The 19,125-nt window shown below is 44.3% G+C and overlaps 1 protein-coding gene across 2 annotated transcripts in view; it reads left to right on the top strand.

The window, feature by feature from the left end:
- Positions 1–3,122: 3,122 nt before the first annotated feature.
- The window catches only part of LPIN3 (lipin 3), a 56,298-nt gene continuing 40,295 nt past the window's right edge, over positions 3,123–19,125 (top strand). For both annotated transcript variants that reach the window (XM_083358807.1, XM_083358808.1), the window contains exon 1: positions 3,123–3,210. The gene's annotated coding sequence lies outside the window, so the exon portion shown is untranslated. The remainder of the gene's footprint in view (positions 3,211–19,125) is intronic.

The raw sequence follows: 19,125 nt of genomic DNA, 5'->3' as shown, positions 1-19,125 counted from the left end.
AACAATTTTAAATGTTTCGTAGGAAATAATCGAGACTGCAGAGCTGGAGTCTAGCTCCAATTTACAAGGGACGCCCTGTAGGAGGACTTCCAGTTTTAGCTTGCGCCTAAGCGGGCGGCAGGCTCCGGTTTGGCAGAGGGCCCTCCGGCTCTCGCAAAACCCCACGTGGGTCGGGTTCGGGGCCCTGGTACTTTTCCATGTCGAGACCTCCAGCTGTTGCTTATGTCGGCCCTCTGGGGGACAGCTACGGCAGACCACTGCGATGTGGCCCGATTTTCTGCAGGCTCGACATGTGGCTGACCGGACTTGCAGCTCGTCCGTGCGTCGTTGTCACCACAGCCTCTGCATTTCAGGAAAAGAGCTGCCTTCGGTGGGCTCTCACTTTGCTCGCATTGCTGCTCCCATCGCTCAAGCCGTCTCTGGACCAGATCAATCTCGGTCTCCTCTTCCCCAGTGTTGTTGCTGTATGCCACGCCCTTGTAGTTTACTGATTCATCGGCCTTGTGCAGGGGTGTCTGGACCACTTGTACCGCGCCTCCGGCTGCCTCGTCGGCCAAGATCTCATCTTGGGCATCTTGGAGGGTGATATCAGGCCTTGCAAAGAGCCTCTGTTGCAGCCGCTTGTCTCTTAGGCCACACACAAGCCTGTCCCGAAGTTTCTCGTTCAGGTTGGAGAACTGGCAGAGGTGGGCGACCTGTCGCAAGGCTGCAATGAACTCCAATGCAGATTTGCCCAGCTGTTGTACCCTCTGGTCAAACCAGAACCACCAGGCCAGCGTGGAAATTCGGGGCTTGAAATGCCCGTTCAGCTTTGTCATGAGGTCTCTGTATGAGACGGTTTCAATTGGAGTCGGTGCAAATAGGCTTTTGGCCAAGTCGAATGTGGCTGGCCCAATTATGCAAAGCAGGGCTGCCGCTTTCAGGCCATCCTCAGCAATTTGGTTCGCCCGGAGATAGTGCTCTACTTGCCCGAGGTGTGATGGCCATCGTTCTGGATGGCGGATGTCGAATTCTCTGGGCTGGCCGACCTTCAGCATCTTCCTCTCGTTCTCGGATCCTGCTCCACCGACTCAGACGGTTGGTTCTGAATATGTGAGGCCACTAGTGTGGTGACTAGCCGGCCGTAGAAGGGGGGGGGAAGATGCCTTTCTCCTCCAGCACGTGAAGCCGTCCCCTCGTGAATTCAGCTCTTTAATGCGAAGTAGGATCCCATCCTCGTTGCCACTGTTGTGTAGTGGGTTCTGGAGAGCAGGAAGGACGCCAAGACGATGAGTACAGCATAGCAGCTCTTTTATTAGGTGAAGGAACTGTACTGGGGAATAGGGGCTACCTGCACTCTTATATATACCTGGCCAGTACCTGGCCAGGTACTCAACCAACCAATCAGTTTGAACCTCTGTTTCCCACCGAAATGCTTCCCACCAAAACAGTTACAGTTCAGTGCCTCCTGGTGGTGACTCTTATACACAGCTTTAGGTGTTGCAATAAAGATTAATACATAACACTTCTTTTCTTTATAATAATGTTTCTCATCTTCAGCAACTTTAAATTGCATGGACTTCAATTCCCAGAATGCAATGTTGGCTAGGGAATTCTGGGAGTTGAAGTTCACACATCTTAAAGTTGCCATGGTTGAGAAACACTGCTCTATAGCTTGCAAGTCATTCTAGCTGCAGAGCCATTTTATGTGAATGAAAATGTTTAAAGGAGGGCAACATTTCATTTAATAAACCATGCTTGCTTTTGAATAAACATGACCATTTATTTTAAAATTTATTTTAAAATTCAAGTATTTATTATTTATAATGTTTCACAGGAAGTAGTCAAAGAAGTCAAGATCGCAGTCATGAAGAAGCTCTGTCTTTTATATACAATGTGGTACATAGTATATTGGGGGGGGGGAAGCCAAATTATATGGTATGTTATACTGAAAAATAAATAAAACTTTAAATCCCAGATGCCTGGGATTGCCTGTGACTGCCCAAATAATACCGAACACATACTGGATTGGGAATTCTGGAAGTTGAAGTCCACAAAGTCTTAAAGCTGCCAAGTTTGAAGAGCCCTGCAAAATAATATGAAAAATGTGCACCCACAGATAAACCAACTCACATTTTGGTTTGCTTCTCAGTAGTTGGGCTGATCCAACCTTAAGGTTCTCAAGGTTGAGAAACAATAATCTAGAATCTAGACTAAACAGGAGATGTGGTGAAGGCCATATCCCAATGCTATCCCAGCCATTTCTGCTTTTAAGCCAAGATTTCTGGCTCAGCGCAATGCTATTTATAGCTGTAAAAATTCAAAAGATAAAAACTGTAACTTTCATCTTTAATACAACACAAACATGATTCTTTCATTTTCCCACATACAAACTGTTATCATACAGAATATTTATTTATTTATTTTTTATTTTAATCCCATTTATATCCCGCCCTTCTCCGAAGACTCAGGGCGGCTTACAATTTAAGCACAAACCAATGTGCTTAGCAATAGCCTTCATTCTATGTATATGCCTGCTTATTAGGGCTTTTGCCCCCCCCCCAAAGCGGCATTATTACAAAGTCAGCTTATTGCCCCCAACAATCTGGGTCCTCATTTTACCTACCTGGGAAGGATGGAAGGCTGAGTCAACCTTGAATTATGATTCCCAAAGGTTTAAACAGTTTTTTGCCTCAATACTTTGGCAACAATCTGGTCTATTTATAAGGGAGCTAGTCCCACTGAGACCTGTTTTCAAAAGTAAATCTGAACAAACTTCACTTTTCTTTTCTTTTTGCTAAAAGCAATTTTCAAGGCCACCTAAGCTGCTTACTTTTTATTTATTTAGAAAAACCTTGATTCTTGAAACTGATCGAAACGTATTTGAACAATCCAGAACCCTTTCCTACCAGTTCAGATCTGATCATTACCTTACGCATGAAAAGAGCATAACAAAGTGAATTAAAGTGACAACAAGCTGAAACGTATGCAGTCAGATAGGCTTATGATGAAAGAAAACCTGGGTAGATTTCTGACTATTCCAGAAGCTCTGATTGCAACACACTAATGATGCTTGCAGTGTAGGCTCCTCCCATCCCCTCAAGTATTAGGAAAACAGGAAGTATCAGGCTGAAGTGGGTGGAGCAGTATCTGTACTTAGTTACCTGCTGAATTCAATCTCATGCTTCTTTCAAAGTCCACAAATTGCTGAGGTCGGGTGAACCACTTCAGGTAAGATGAGCTGAATGGCAAATACTGGGAGCGAGTTACTAAACTGTAACTATTTTAATACCTGTATCATTTGGTAGCAATTGGGGAGTGTTACTGCCTTTTTTATTATTTACATTGCTAGTGATTGCTTTGGAAACAGAACAACTTTTAGTGAGGTGCATTAGCTGAGCAGCTAGACGTGTTTTAAAGAGAAAACATTTCACTGTATTGTCTAGTTGTGTTGTAAAAATAGTGTAGCTTGTGCATTCTTTTATTTCCTGTATTCTATCTATGTGAGCAGGCTTTGTTAGCCTTATCTTACAAAATTTATGGTAAGATACAATTCAGTGAAGCATGAGCTTGTAAGCATGAGCTTGTAAGCCACCCTGAGTCTTCGGAGAAGGGCGGGATATAAATGGAATTAAAATAAATAAATAAATAAATAAATAAATAAATAAATAAATAAATAAATGAGGTATTTTGCAATTTATTATGGAAGACAGAATGCTGCACTGTATAAGAAACTGATGTAACTAATGAACTTCCCTAATAATTCAATTACTGCTTATTTGTATACATCAAGCTGGTAAAACCTGAGTCTCTCCAGGTGTCCTAATGTTTGTTTTAATGTAATAAAAGGGGAAATTATTAAATCCACGTAGAAGTGTTCTATTATATTTAATATAATGTCATGCTATTTAAATCTATATGAAATCAGTTTTAATTTATAGCTTACACGCAAACAAAATTTTCCCACACAGGTGTTGTTTTTTTCTTGCCTGCCTCTCTTCCTCATGCTACTTAAAAGTCATTTATAACTCTTGGCCTGACCAAGCCTCTGCTAACCATGCCTTACAAGAAGCAACAGCTGGATACCCTTCTTCCATCTTTCACTGTAAGGTCTGCAAATTAGTGACTGATCCAGCAATTTGGGACCTTGTTGCCCTCTTTTTCAACTTTATCCAGTGGTTGTGAGGATGAAGTAAGATGGTGAGATTATAGCTATGTTGTTGCTCCTCACAGGATAGGTTTTAGTAAAATAAAATTCTGTCCTTTCACTTTTTGCATCTGTCTTTACACAAAGGGAAAAAACAGTCCAACCTACCAAAACCAGTGCCATAAAAAACAGAATAGAAACGCAAGTTAAGATAGGCAAGAAAATGGTAAGTGAGCACCTGTTCAGCCTAGATGAGTTCAAATCACCAGGACCAGATGGATTGTACCCCAAGGTTGTCAAGGAACTGGCAGACGTGATCTCAGAACCACTGAACTATATTTTTCAAAGATCCTGGAGCACTGGGAAACTACCAGAGGACTGGAAGAGAGCTGATGTAGTTCCCATCTTCAAAAAAGGGAAAAAATAGATCCAGGAAACTACAGACCTATCAGCCTGACCTCAATACCTGGGAAGATTCTGGAAAAGATAATCAAACAACAAATCAGCGAACACCTTGATGAGAACAAAGTTATCACTAAAAGCCAACATGGGTTTGTCAAAAACAGATCATGCCAGACAAATCTTATTGCATTCTTTGACCAAGTGACAAAATTAGTGGACCAGAGGAATGCTGTTGATATAATTTACTTGGACTTCAGTAAGGCATTTGACAAAGTAGATCACAACCTACTACTTGATAAGATAGAAAAATGTGGGTTAGACAGCATCACCGCCAGATGGATTCATAGCTGGCTGACAGGCCGTACTCAGCGTGTGGTCCTCAATGGAACTGCGTCTACATGGAAGGAAGTGCCCCAGGGCTCTGTTCTGGGCCCAGTGCTATTCAACATCTTCAGCAACGATTTGAATGAGGGGATAGATAGGGAACTCATCAAATTTGCAGACGATGCCAAGCTGGCAGGAATAGCCAATATTCCAGAAGATAGGCTTAAAATACAGGAGGATCTGGACAGACTCGAACACCGGGCGCTATCTACCAAAATGAAATTCAATGGTGAAAAAAGTAAGGTTCTACATTTAGGCAGGAAAAATCAAATGCACAGGTATAGTATAGGTGGTACCTTGCTCAATAGTAGTAACTGTGAGAGAGAGCTCGGAGTCCTAGTGTCAATCACTTAAATATGAGCCAGCAGTGTGCTGCAGCTGCCAAAAAAGCCAACACAGTGCTAGGCTGCATTAATAGAGGGATAGAATCAAGATCACATGAAGTACTAATACCACTTTACAATGCCTTGGTAAGGCCACACCTGGAATACTGCATCCAGTTTTGGTCACCACGATGTAAAAAAGGTGTCAAGACTTTAGAAAGAGTACAGAGAAGAGCAACAAAGATGATTGGGGGACTGGAGGCTAAAACATACAGGGAACGGTTGCTGGAATTGGGTATGTCTAGTTTAACAAAGAGAAGGGTGAGGGGTGACATGATAGCAGTGTTCCAATATCTCGGGGCTGCCACAAAGAAGAGAGAGTCAAGCTATTCTCCAAAGCACTTGAAAGCAGGACAAGAAGCAATGGATGGAAACTAGTCAAGGAGAGAAGCAACCTAGAACTAAGGAGAAACTTCCTGACAGTTAGAACAATTAACCAGTGGAACAACCTGCCTCCAGAAGTGGTGAATGCTCCAACACTGGAAGTTTTTAAGAAGAGACTGGCCAACCATTTGTCTGAAATGGTATAGGGTTTCCTGCCTGAGCAGGGGGTTGGACTAGATGACCTCCAAGGTCCCGTTAATCTTTAAAAATAGACAGGAGAGAGAACGTAGCCTTCTAGAAAACATTTCTCCTTTCAAATGTATACGTATTCTGCTATTTTTCACAGTTCAAATATTGGACTTCTTTTGATATTTTCACAGTTGAACTTTGATATCTGGCAAAGATTCTAAAGTCCAGTTAAGCTCCATAACTCTGAAACAGATAATGTATTAATATGATATGATCTCATAGCTTGGGCAAATTGATCTAAAAGTTTGATAGGGGAAGGATTGCTACGGTACCATGACATATAAACCATAAAATAGATTAAGATAGCTTTTTCTACTCCTTCCAATGGAATCTGTTATTGTCACCACCTTTCACCTCCTATTCAGTATAGCAACAAAAGCTAAAGTTTTCATTTGCTTATATGTTCTCGTCATGCTTTACTTTTCAATTAATCACTTTGGAGAGTAATCTACTCTTTTTATGAGGAATCCTGAAATCTGATCATCTTCTTAAATTTTTTCAGGTCTGGGAAATCTATCAACCATCTGCACGTTTTATCTTTTCTATAGTAATTTTATCTTTTAAAGCAGCTTAATTTACCAATAGGTGGATACCTTCAAACAGAAAAGCATGTCCTTTTTGCTGCATTTTGCTGCAGATGGATAGCTAGAGTCTCCCCTTTGTTCAACCTGGAGTAAAGATGGTGGAAAAACTTAGAACTGCTGCTTTTATGTACACTATTTCTAGGTCTCTTTTAAAGCTATTAAACACCATGGCTGCTTAGTAATGCAGAAAGGAGAATTACAGTCTCTGATAACTCCTGGGCTATGAGTTTGGCTGCAGAACTACCAATTAAATAGAGAAGAATGCTCAGCTCAGCAGGTTACTATGAAGAAAAGGCTCTGTCTCATGACCTCATGTCTCTGTGCATAGAGAAGATGAAGACACTCTTGGTTATAGACCCAGCAGCATGGGCTTTTTTTAAATTGACATTTGTCATCATCAGCCATTCAGTTGTGTCCGACCCTTGGCCACTTTATGGATCAGGACTCTTCATGCCCCTCTGCTCACATTGCCTCTTCAGATCCACCATGGTCATCCTGGTGTCATTCTTTATAGTGTCCAGCCAGCTGGTACTAAGGTGACCGCTTCTCCTTTTTCTGCTGATCACTCCCAGCTTGATTGACTTTTTGAGTGAGTCACTCTCATGACATGACCAAAGTATGACAGCGTCTGTTTGATGATCTTGGCTTCAAGTGATATTTTTGGTGAGGTTTGGTCTAGGAAAGGGGGTGTCAAACTGCCGGCCCACAGGCCAGATGTGTCATGGTGAAACTGCACCCACCCAATTGCCGGCAATGGGAAAAAAGTCATGATATGTTGTGACATGTCACATGACATTGCAAGTTTGACAGCCCTGGTCTAGGACTTCTTTGTTATTTTTGAAGTCCATGGGATGTGTAATAGTTGCCTTCAGAACCACAGTTCAAAGGTGTCCACCCTTCTATCTGCCTTTTTCAGAGTCCACATCTTGCAGCCATAAGTAGCAATTGGAAAAGTTATTGTGTTAACTAATATGCACTTGTTTGTGAGGCTGATATCTTTACTCTTCCAGATGTCATTCATGCTAGACATTGTTGTTCTTCCAAGTGCTATATGTCTTGTGATCTCAGGGGTTCAGTCACCACTTTGGCCAATTTTAAAGCTCAGGAAGATGAATTCCTTTACTGTTTTGATGGTTTCATCTGCACTCTGACCTGTGTGTTGTCTGAGGTTGTCATTATCCAAATTTTCTCTTTTTTTCACTTTCATCTTTCACTCATGGGATATAAAAACCAAAGATTTGGAGCTTCTTTCTTCATTGAATTCTGGAGGGAGAATCATGGTCTTCCTGGAATACAGTATTAAGACTCATTGCATATCAGTCCCCAGGCTCTGGGGAATAAAATCTGTCAATAATTGCATGATGAAGATGGGTTTCTTTCTATGGAGGAAGGCAAGACACCCTGGTCATACTGTACGAGAATAAATGTTCAATTTTTGACTATGATCCACAACAGCCAAAGCTTTGTGTTGCTGTACAATGTATGCCTATACTGGTCACTATAAGCCTTCAAGCATTTCTTAATCTTTCCAGTATGTACATGTATTACATTTTAAGTATTATGTATTCTCTAATTTTTTGAGTGTCTAGCTCCATTATAAATGAGAAGTGTCTTTAAAAAAATAAATATCTTGATGCTGTAATACATCTGTCTTTATATAGCTGTCCAAGTTAGTCTACATGTCACTGTAGCTAAAGGTCTCCTTCAAGTTGAGTCCTAGTAGGTATATAGATGCATCCTTGTCGCTTTCTTGGCAGCAATCATACAAAAGATTGGCCATTGCTGTCTTCTGGGATGCTTTTCCAACTTCCCTAGAACTTATGAATTTCCTGGGGAATCTCCCATTCAAGAACTAATAAATGTAATACTGCTTAATTTTTCTAGTTACAATATTTAATGAAATTTCCATCATGGAATTTCTTGTAAATGGAGGCTAATTGGTTTTGTCTGTGTGCTTGTGTGTTGAGCATTATTTGGCAATAGCTACTGAACATGATGAAAGGTTGATCAATTTAATGCAGCTTGATTTTTGAATTTGCAACATTCCTTGTTTGGGCTACACTCTTTTATACATGACATACTGGTGATATTTTAAAATATTATGGGATAATTTTGGAATGTCTTTACATCACATCCTGTATTTCATAATCAATGTGCAACTGACAAACTAACGCAAAGGATGTTGCAAAATATCTGTGGTTATTTTGCATAATAAAAACGGTACAAGATTGAGTCCTATATCAATCAAATCTTGAGTTACTGCTTCCTTATTAATGCAGTTTTGTTAACAGTTATGTGAAGGCCAAATTATGTGGCTACCCATTTTGTATACAAACTGAACAGCTAACATCAATCAATTAAAACAATAAAAATGCTGTCAATAAAGCAAAAAATAGAATTCAAATACACACTGACCAAGGACTCGTAAAACAAGTTGAGACTCCTTTAAAGTTGGAATCTTGTAAAATGCCATTTAACTACCAAATTGTTAAATAGTGAATGGGCTGATACAAATTAGAGATGCTTTAAATGATTTTACTGAGCATTAATTCTTGACAAATACCATTGATTTGGACTGTCTTTATTTTGTATGTAACTAGGTTGAGTGTTTTTCTTTTGTTAAGGCAAATAAGAGCCCTATACAACAAACTGAGTTTTAATGTAGGAAAAGCAAAGTTTTACATTTAGGCAGGAAAAATCAAAGATATAAGTACAGATTAGGTGAGACTTGGCTCAAAAACAGTAACTGTGAGAGGGACCTTGGAGTCCTAGTGGACGATCACTTGACTATGAACCAGCAGTGTGCAGCCGCCACCAAAAAAGCTAATACAGTCCTGGGTTGTGTAAACAGAGGCATAGAATCAAGATCATGTGAAGTATTTCTTGAAGGTCATGACTTGTTATTTGGTTGGCATGCATATTTATTGTATGATGAGAAGGTGGATAATGTGTTTAAGGTGCATATTTTAAGACATGCTCTGTTGCGAGTTTGGAAAAAGTATAGATACAAGTTATAAGATACCTCTATGGGCAATACCGAAACACGCAATAGAAAATATAAATGTTGGGTTTAAACATGATGTGACTACATATAAGGAAATTTTAAGTTTGGAAAGGAATGTATGGCATTTGAAGCCGTATAATCTCTTACGAGGAGAAAAGATTGTTCAAACCTGGTTTCAGTATGGGCAACTACAGGCCAGGTGGAAAGAAGATCAGAAAATTGGTTTTTCAATGACTGATGAAAATTTGGTAAAGCAAATTAGGAATCAGGGTCAAGCACATATTAAACGGATATATCTTGCACTGATAGAAATTGATTCAGAGACAGAACTTGTTAAAGATTGTATGATAAAGTGGGCTCAGAATTTCCAAGAAGTTATTACAATGGATACTTGGGAAAAGATTTGGGTGAGAAATGTAAAATTTACGCAAGCTCAAAATTTAAGAGAGAATTTTTATAAAATGTTTTATAGATGGCATTTAGATCCCAAAAAATTAGCAAGTATGTATCCGAATTACCAGCCTAAATGCTGGAGGTGCGGTGGTGAAGATGCTACGTATTTTCATATATGGTGGACCTGTAAAAAGGTTAAAGCATTTTGGATTAAAATTTGGTGGAATATGCAGAAGATATTTAAGAAAAGGATAAAGTTTTGTCCGCAATTGTTTTTACTGGGCATTACTACTGACACTACTGTTGTGGACACTAAGTTGATGTTGAATTTAATTACGGCAGCAAGACTTTTAGTAGGGCAATATTGGAAGAAGGAAGAACTGCCGACTATAGAAGAATGGACTTTAAAAGTTTCCAACCTGGCGGAAATGGCAAAGATCTTGGCGTACTTGAAAGACCATTCGCAACAGAGATATATTGTGGAGTGGAACAAATGGATTGATTATATCCAGAATAAATACGGGACTAAAAAGTTTCATTTAGCATTTGAATAAGTAGTGAAGTGATATTTATATTGCTTGTAGTCATTTTACAAGAGTTAAAGTGCGATAGACTTAATAACCTATTGTTGTTAGCATATGGTAGATTATGATTGTTTTTACTTTTATACCTTGTATTTAGCTCTGGGAAGTTGGGGAGGGGGGAAGGGGAGGGAGGGAGGGTTGAGGGGGTGGGAAGGGGGGGTGGGTTGGGAGGGGTTTTGTTTTGTTAAAGATAAAATGTACTGAAAAACTTTTCAATAAAAAAAAAGATCATGTGAAGTATTAGTACCACTTTATAAAATCCTAGTGAGACCACATCTGGAATACTGCAACCAATTTTGGTCACCATACTACAAAAAAGATGTGGAGACCTTGGAAAAAGTTCAGAGAAGAGCAACTAAGATAATGAAAGGCCTGTAGACTAAAACATATGAAGAACTGCTGCAGGACTTGGGTTTGGCTAGTCTAAAGAAGAGAAGAAATAGGGGTGACATCATAGCAGCATTCCAGTATCTGAGGGGTTGCCACAAAGAAGAGGTCAAATTATTCTTCAAAGCACCAGAGGGCAGGACAAGAAACAATGGTTGGAAACTGATCAAAGAGAGAAGCAATCTGGAATTAAGGAAAAAGTTCCTAACAGTGAGGACAATTACCGTATATACTTGAGTATAAGCCGAATTTTTCAGCCCACTTTTTGGGCTGAAAAATTCCACTTCGGCTTATACTCCAGTCAACAAAAAAAACTTACCGAGGACTTGTGCGCGGCCGAGGCTTTGGTGCTTCCGGGATCGCCCGCACCTCTCCCAAGCCACCGCCGTCCGAGACCTGCCGAAGTTTGGGGAGGTTTGGGGAGGTGCGCGCGCACCTCCCCAAACTCCGCGCCTTGCCTGCCTGCTTCTTTCCGCAGCGGAAAGAAGCAGGCAGGCAGGGCGCGGAGGAACGGAGACTTGCCGACGTTTGGGGAGGTTTGGGCGCCTCCCCAAACCTCGGCAGGTCTCCGTTCCTCCGCGCAGACCTGCCGACGTTTGGGGAGGTTTGGGCGCCTCCCCAAACCTCGGCAGGTCTCCGTTCCTCCTGCCGACCTTTGGGGAGGTTTGGGCGCCTCCCCAAACCTCCCCAAACCTCGGCAGGTCTCCGTTCCTCCTGCCGACCTTTGGGGAGGTTTGGGCGCCTCCCCAAACCTCCCCAAACCTCGGCAGGTCTCCGTTCCTCCTGCCGACCTTTGGGGAGGTTTGGGCGCCTCCCCAAACCTCCCCAAACCTCGGCAGGTCTCCGTTCCTCCTGCCGACCTTTGGGGAGGTTTGGGCGCCTCCCCAAACCTCGGCAGGTCTCCGTTCCTCCGCGCAGACCTGCCGACGTTTGGGAAGGTTTGGGCGCCTCCCCAAACCTCCCCAGGTCTCCGTTCCTGTTTGGGGAGGTTTGGGCGCCTCCCCAAACCTCCCCAAACCTCGGCAGGTCTCCGTTCCTGTTTGGGGAGGTTTGGGCGCCTCCCCAAACCTCCCCAAACCTCGGCAGGTCTCCGTTCCTCCGCGCAGACCTGCCGACCTTTGGGGAGGTTTGGGCGCCTCCCCAAACGTCCCCAAACCTCGGCAGGTCTCCGTTCCTGTTTGGGGAGGTTTGGGCGCCTCCCCAAACCTCCCCAAACCTCGGCAGGTCTCCGTTCCTCCGCGCAGACCTGCCGACCTTTGGGGAGGTTTGGGCGCCTCCCCAAACGTCCCCAAACCTCGGCAGGTCTCCGTTCCTGTTTGGGGAGGTTTGGGCGCCTCCCCAAACGTCCCCAAACCTCGGCAGGTCTCCGTTCCTCCGCGCAGACCTGCCGACCTTTGGGGAGGTTTGGGCGCCTCCCCAAACGTCCCCAAACCTCGGCAGGTCTCCGTTCCTCCGCGCAGACCTGCCGACCTTTGGGGAGGTTTGGGCGCCTCCCCAAACGTCCCCAAACCTCGGCAGGTCTCCGTTCCTGTTTGGGGAGGTTTGGGCGCCTCCCCAAACCTCGGCAGGTCTCCGTTCCTGTTTGGGGAGGTTTGGGCGCCTCCCCAAACCTCCCCAAACCTCGGCAGGTCTCCGTTCCTCCGCGCAGACCTGCCGACCTTTGGGGAGGTTTGGGCGCCTCCCCAAACGTCCCCAAACCTCGGCAGGTCTCCGTTCCTGTTTGGGGAGGTTTGGGCGCCTCCCCAAACCTCCCCAAACCTCGGCAGGTCTCCGTTCCTCCGCGCAGACCTGCCGACGTTTGGGGAGGTTTGGGCGCCTCCCCAAACGTCCCCAAACCTCGGCAGGTCTCCGTTCCTGTTTGGGGAGGTTTGGGCGCCTCCCCAAACCTCCCCAAACCTCGGCAGGTCTCCGTTCCTCCGCGCAGACCTGCCGACCTTTGGGGAGGTTTGGGCGCCTCCCCAAACCTCCCCAAACCTCGGCAGGTCTCCGTTCTTCCTGCCGACCTTTGGGGAGGTTTGGGCGCCTCCCCAAACCTCCCCAAACCTCGGCAGGTCTGCGCGGAGGAACGGAGACCTGCCGAGGTTTGGGGAGGTTTGGGGAGGCGCCCAAACCTCCCCAAACAGGAACGGAGACCTGCCGAGGTTTGGGGAGGCGCCCAAACCTCCCCAAAGGTCGGCAGGTCTGCGCGGAGGAACGGAGACCTGCCGAGGTTTGGGGAGGCGCCCAAACCTCCCCAAAGGTCGGCAGGAGGAACGGAGACCTGCCGAGGTTTGGGGAGGTTTGGGGAGGCGCCCAAACCTACCCAAAGGTCGGCAGGAGGAACGGAGACCTGCCGAGGTTTGGGGAGGCGCCCAAACCTCCCCAAAGGTCGGCAGGAGGAACGGAGACCTGCCGAGGTTTGGGGAGGTTTGGGGAGGCGCCCAAACCTCCCCAAAGGTCGGCAGGAGGAACGGAGACCTGCCGAGGTTTGGGGAGGTTTGGGGAGGCGCCCAAACCTCCCCAAAGTTCGGCAGGTCTGCGCGGAGGAACGGAGACCTGCCGAGGTTTGGGGAGGCGCCCAAACCTCCCCAAAGGTCGGCAGGAGGAACGGAGACCTGCCGAGGTTTGGGGAGGCGCCCAAACCTCCCCAAAGGTCTGCAGGAGGAACGGAGACCTGCCGAGGTTTGGGGAGGTTTGGGGAGGCGCCCAAACCTACCCAAAGGTCGGCAGGAGGAACGGAGACCTGCCGAGGTTTGGGGAGGCGCCCAAACCTCCCCAAAGGTCGGCAGGAGGAACGGAGACCTGCCGAGGTTTGGGGAGGTTTGGGGAGGCGCCCAAACCTCCCCAAAGGTCGGCAGGAGGAACGGAGACCTGCCGAGGTTTGGGGAGGTTTGGGGAGGCGCCCAAACCTCCCCAAAGGTCGGCAGGTCTGCGCGGAGGAACGGAGACCTGCCGAGGTTTGGGGAGGCGCCCAAACCTCCCCAAAGGTCGGCAGGAGGAACGGAGACCTGCCGAGGTTTGGGGAGGCGCCCAAACCTCCCCAAAGGTCGGCAGGAGGAACGGAGACCTGCCGAGGTTTGGGGAGGTTTGGGGAGGCGCCCAAACCTCCCCAAAGGTCGGCAGGAGGAACGGAGACCTGCCGAGGTTTGGGGAGGTTTGGGGAGGCGCCCAAACCTCCCCAAAGGTCGGCAGGAGGAACGGAGACCTGCCGAGGTTTGGGGAGGTTTGGGGAGGCGCCCAAACCTCCCCAAAGGTCGGCAGGTCTGCGCTGAGGAACGGAGACCTGCAGAGGTTTGGGGACGTTTGGGGAGGCGCCCAAACCTCCCCAAAGGTCGGCAGGAGGAACGGAGACCTGCCGAGGTTTGGGGAGGTTTGGGGAGGCGCCCAAACCTCCCCAAAGGTCGGCAGGAGGAACGGAGACCTGCCGAGGTTTGGGGAGGCGCCCAAACCTCCCCAAAGGTCGGCAGGTCTGCGCGGAGGAACGGAGACCTGCCGAGGTTTGGGGAGGTTTGGGGAGGCGCCCAAACCTCCCCAAAGGTCGGCAGGAGGAACGGAGACCTGCCGAGGTTTGGGGAGGTTTGGGGAGGCGCCCAAACCTCCCCAAAGGTCGGCAGGAGGAACGGAGACCTGCCGACGAGCCGCGGCCACACAGGGTATTCCTGTGTATTCAGGCTTGCAAAATGGCGGATCGGCTTATACTCGAGTCAATAACTTTTTCCAGTTTTTGGGGGTGAAATTGGGGGTCTCGGCTTATACTCGAGTCGGCTTATACTCAAGTATATACGGTAACCAGTGGAAACGCTTGCCTTCAGAAATCATGGGCACTTGTCTGAGATGGTATAGGTTCTCCTGCTTGAGCAGGGGTCTTGACTGGAAGACCTCCAAGGTTCCTTCCAGATTCTATTCTATTCTATTCTATTCTATTCTATTCTATTCTATTCTATTCTATTCTATTCTATTCTATTCTATTCTATTCTATTCTATTCTATTCTATTCTATTCTATTCTGATTTGTTTGCTTTGCTGGGAGACGAAGATCCAGATTTGAATGAAGAAGATTGTTGTTCATCAAAATATTAATAATATTCTTAAACTGACTCTTCCACTTCCTTTAAAACAGCCTCTCCCAGTCTGGTGTGATCTAGCTGTACTTCTCTTTCTCCCAACCCATCAGAGTCATTTATACTGAGGCTGTTAAGACTATAGATGGAGACAGCAGAATGACACAATCCCACACCATTATTCATCACCTCTTGGCAAAGCAAATAAACAGATGAATGGAATGGAATGAGCATAAAGCCACATTTTATTCTCATTGATAGTTTTTATAATTATGTATGGTAATTAGATGGTGCTCTGTTACTCATCAGAATCATCAACCTCCATGATTCTCTGCATCTCTATTAAGTTGCTATTATGGACCATTAATTAGAAGTTGTTTATCAAGTTCTTTTCCTATTAATTGGCAGTGATTTTGTTTTGCATCAGTTTTTGTCTGTAATGGTTATCTTCGTATTGACTTCTATTCCTGCCATTGCTTGGTTATCTTCTCAGACTAAAGGTACTTAACTAACTAACTGCTCACAATAGAAAAATATTTATACTGTATATTAGATTTGCATTAGTTTCCTCTAGAAGCTGGAATGTCTCAACTGCATTCCTGCTTCCAGTTTTATCTCTTCAATAGCCCTGTGTAGTAGATTCATGGATGAAGAGCTACAGAATTCCAGTCCAGCAGCTTAACTCTTGCTACACTTAGATACACACACACACACACACACACACACACACACACACACACACTTGTTATTTTGGAAGTAGAAAACTACTTGCCTGGCCTTGAAGGCAATAGGAGTAGAAATGAGCTGGACAATTCACATTGTTACATTGAGAGGTACAGGAGGTATGCTGATATCCTAGATCAGCTATGGACAATCAGCTTCAGAGGCTCCAGTTCATCACTTCCCAGAATTACCTGTGGCCAGAAGAATTCTGTATTTTCTCTCACTACCAGTTGCTGAAGATAGGTTGTCTGATGGACTGTTGCATCAAGTTTTAATCACATAGACAGAGCTTCTCCAGGATGAGCTTCCTTCCAAAGTGGTACTTCACATCTTCAGTGGTGTATTTCTAGCTGCAATAATTGAGTCCATCCACCTTTCTGCTAGCCATCCTTTTCTTGTCCTCCCATCTCCCTTTCCCAGCATTATGGACAAGAATATTGGTCTTCTCAATATATTTCCAAAATATGGTAAATTGATCCTGGTCATTTGTGCCTTGAGTGAGACCTCTGGATCGATTTGTACTCTGATCAATTTGTTTGCTTTCTTAGGTATCCATATTATCCAATCCTAAAAGGCAACAGCTATTCACTACCTCAGTGTCTTAATTGTCATTTCTTAGGCTGGTTGCTGAATGTGTTGTCATTATATCAGTTTTGTCACTGTGCTCCTTGACAGTACTAGAGCTTGCAGATTATTTGCATTATCACCTTTTACCTTTGCTTGTTTGTTTGTTAAATTTATTGGCCACCCATCTTACCCTGGGGGATCTCTGGTTAATATTAAAATATTAAAAAGATAAAACCATATAAATGAAATATTACAAAAATACAGAAATACAAAATCCTAATGCACAGCCCTAGCTAAAAGAATAGGAGGGAAGTGAGATATGTTATGAATTTATCAACCACCTCCCAATGGGAAGCCCCTGCTTTGGAGCCCAAACCAACTGGCAGAGCCATGTCTTTAAGCTCTTTAAGATCAGGAGGGTTGGAGCCAACTTCACTCCAGAGATGTTCCATCTTGATGGCAGACAAGCTCTTCTCCTGAACTCTGCAGCCAGAATATCCTAGGCAATGGAGCCTGCCTCCTTCTATGCCAGGACAGGTGGGGTGGGTCATTCCCAGTGGAATGAGACGGTCCCTCAAGTAGCCTGGACATATGGTATGAAGGGCTTTAAAGGTGATTACCAATACCTTGAATTGCACCCAGAAGCAAACCAACAGCCACTGTAACTTGTAGAGCAGTGATGGGCCACCCTTTGGGCCTCAAGAACTGCTGGTGCTGCTCTTTTGTACTCTGCAATGTTATCAGTATAACATTTCAAAGCCATACTATTTTTTTTCCAAACTAGCTGCCCTCAAAATATATTTAGCACATATTCCACATGCTGGCTGGAGAATTCTGAAAGTTAAAGTCTGTACATCTTAAAGTTTCCAAGTTTGAAAAATGCTGATGTACAGCCTTGTCTCGGTCAGCATGGGTTCAAAGCTTTTCTCATTTGGATTTCCTTAGAGTCACAGATAATAAAAGTGAAAGAAGTTTCTTCCTACATTGTTACCTATCTGATGGAATATAAGCCTGGGACAGCTTTGCATTTCATTGTAAAAACAATGAGTAAGTGTTCATTTGAAAGTTTGCCTAATATGCTGCTGGCCAAGAAATCTCAGTACATTCTTGTAAAGAAGCTTCAAATGCCTTGTCATTTCCAAAGTTTTTGTTACAAAATTAAAAATTTATCCCATAAGCTAATTGAAATGAAAGCTAAGGCGATTCATGTGAATTTAATATATATTCCTAAATATATGTTTCCTAAAAATATGTTCCCTAAAGCATAGATGTAAACTTGTTTTGCCAACAGTACAAATTTGTCTACCTCTCCTTTGTTTGTCTTGTATTTGTTTATGTCAAATTTTATTTATCATCTCTAATGAAAATTTCTCTATAATAATTAGGATTGTTCAGTGTAAAACACAAGTCCAGAAGAGTATTGGCAAAATAACCTGGCCAGACATTTAGGATTAACTGTGGAGCCCTTCGTACTCTCTGACTTGGTTGTTTGCTTGCAGATGTTTCATTACCAACTAAATAACATCTTCAGTGCTAGAAGGGAATGGGATTTGCTCTCTGTTTATGTACAGTAGCTTGCCCTGTCAGTGTTGGTGTCCTTGATTAGGCTGTTGTATACTGTTGGATTGTTTGTCTGGTGTTGATCCTGGTGTTTAATCTCTGTTTTCTGGGTATTGGTTGCAAGCAAGGAGGTATTTTGGTCTTTTTCTTTTCTATTAAGCTTTTTTATTGTCTTATAAACATTTGCATAGCATTCAAAACTTTGTATCTATGTGTGCCTGAGGGTGGTTGAGCACATCCATGAACACCAACTTATAGTCAGAAGGTAAACATTTTTAATTACACAAAACAGAGACATATTTAACCATGGTTTCAATTTTGCAAATACTGTATGAGCATCCAAAACCAAGCTAAATTTCCAAATTCTAGGAAGTTCCTGGCCAGCAATCAATCAATACTTAGATAAGTGGGGATTGACATCATCACACAAACAATCAAGCAGTATACAATACTCAAAGAATAAGGGTACCAACTCAGATAAAACAAATAGTAAATAAAGCCTAATCAAGGAACTATGAAGAAGCAACACCCCGTATCAACATTAATAGGCCAAGCTGTTGTTGTTGTTAGCTGCGAAGTCATGTCCAACCCATCGCGACCCCCTGGACAATGTTCCTCCAGGCCTTTCTGTCCTCCACCATCTTCTGGAGTCCATTTAAGCTCACGCCTACTGCTTCAGTGACTCCATCCAGCCACCTCATTCTCTGTCATCCCCTTCTTCTATTGCCCTCAACCTTTCCCAGCATTAGGCTCTTCTCCAGTGAGTCCTTCCTTCCCATTAGATGGCTAAAGTATTTGAGTTTCAACTTCAGGATCTGGCCTTCTAAAGAGCAGTCAGGGTTGATTTCCTCTAGGACTGACTGGTTTGATTGCCTTGCAGTCCAAGGGACTCGCAGGAGTCTTCTCCAGCACCATAGTTCAAAGGCCTCAATTTTTTGGCACTCAGCCTTTCTTATGGTCCAACTTTCACAGCCATACATTGCAGTTGGGAAAACCATGGCCTTGACTATACGCACTTTTGTTGACAGGGTGATGTCTCTGCTTTTTAGTGTGCTGTCTAGATTTGCCATGGCTTTCCTCCCCAGGAGCAAGCGTCTTTTAATTTCTTGGCTACAGTCCCCATCTGCAGTGATCTTGGAGCCCAGGAAAATAAAATCTGTCACTACCTCTATTTCTTCCCCATCTACTTGCCAGGAATTGAGAGGGCCGGATGCCATGATCTTGATTTTCTTAATGTTCAGTTTCAACCCAACTTTTGCACTCTCCTTCTTCACCCACAACAAGAGGCTCTTTAGTTCTTCTTTACTTTCTGCCATTAGAGTGGTATCATCTGCATATCTTAGGTTGTTGATATTTCTCCCGGCAATCTTAATTCCAACTTTTGATTCATCTAGCCCTACCTTTCTCATGATGTGC

The sequence above is a fragment of the Vipera ursinii genome (genome assembly GCF_947247035.1).
Source record: "Vipera ursinii genome assembly, chromosome: 3".
In the NCBI taxonomy this organism is placed as follows: Eukaryota; Metazoa; Chordata; class Lepidosauria; order Squamata; family Viperidae; genus Vipera; species Vipera ursinii.
The sequence above is the reverse complement of the archived record's forward strand: the minus strand, read 5'-3'. Positions and strand labels throughout refer to the sequence as shown.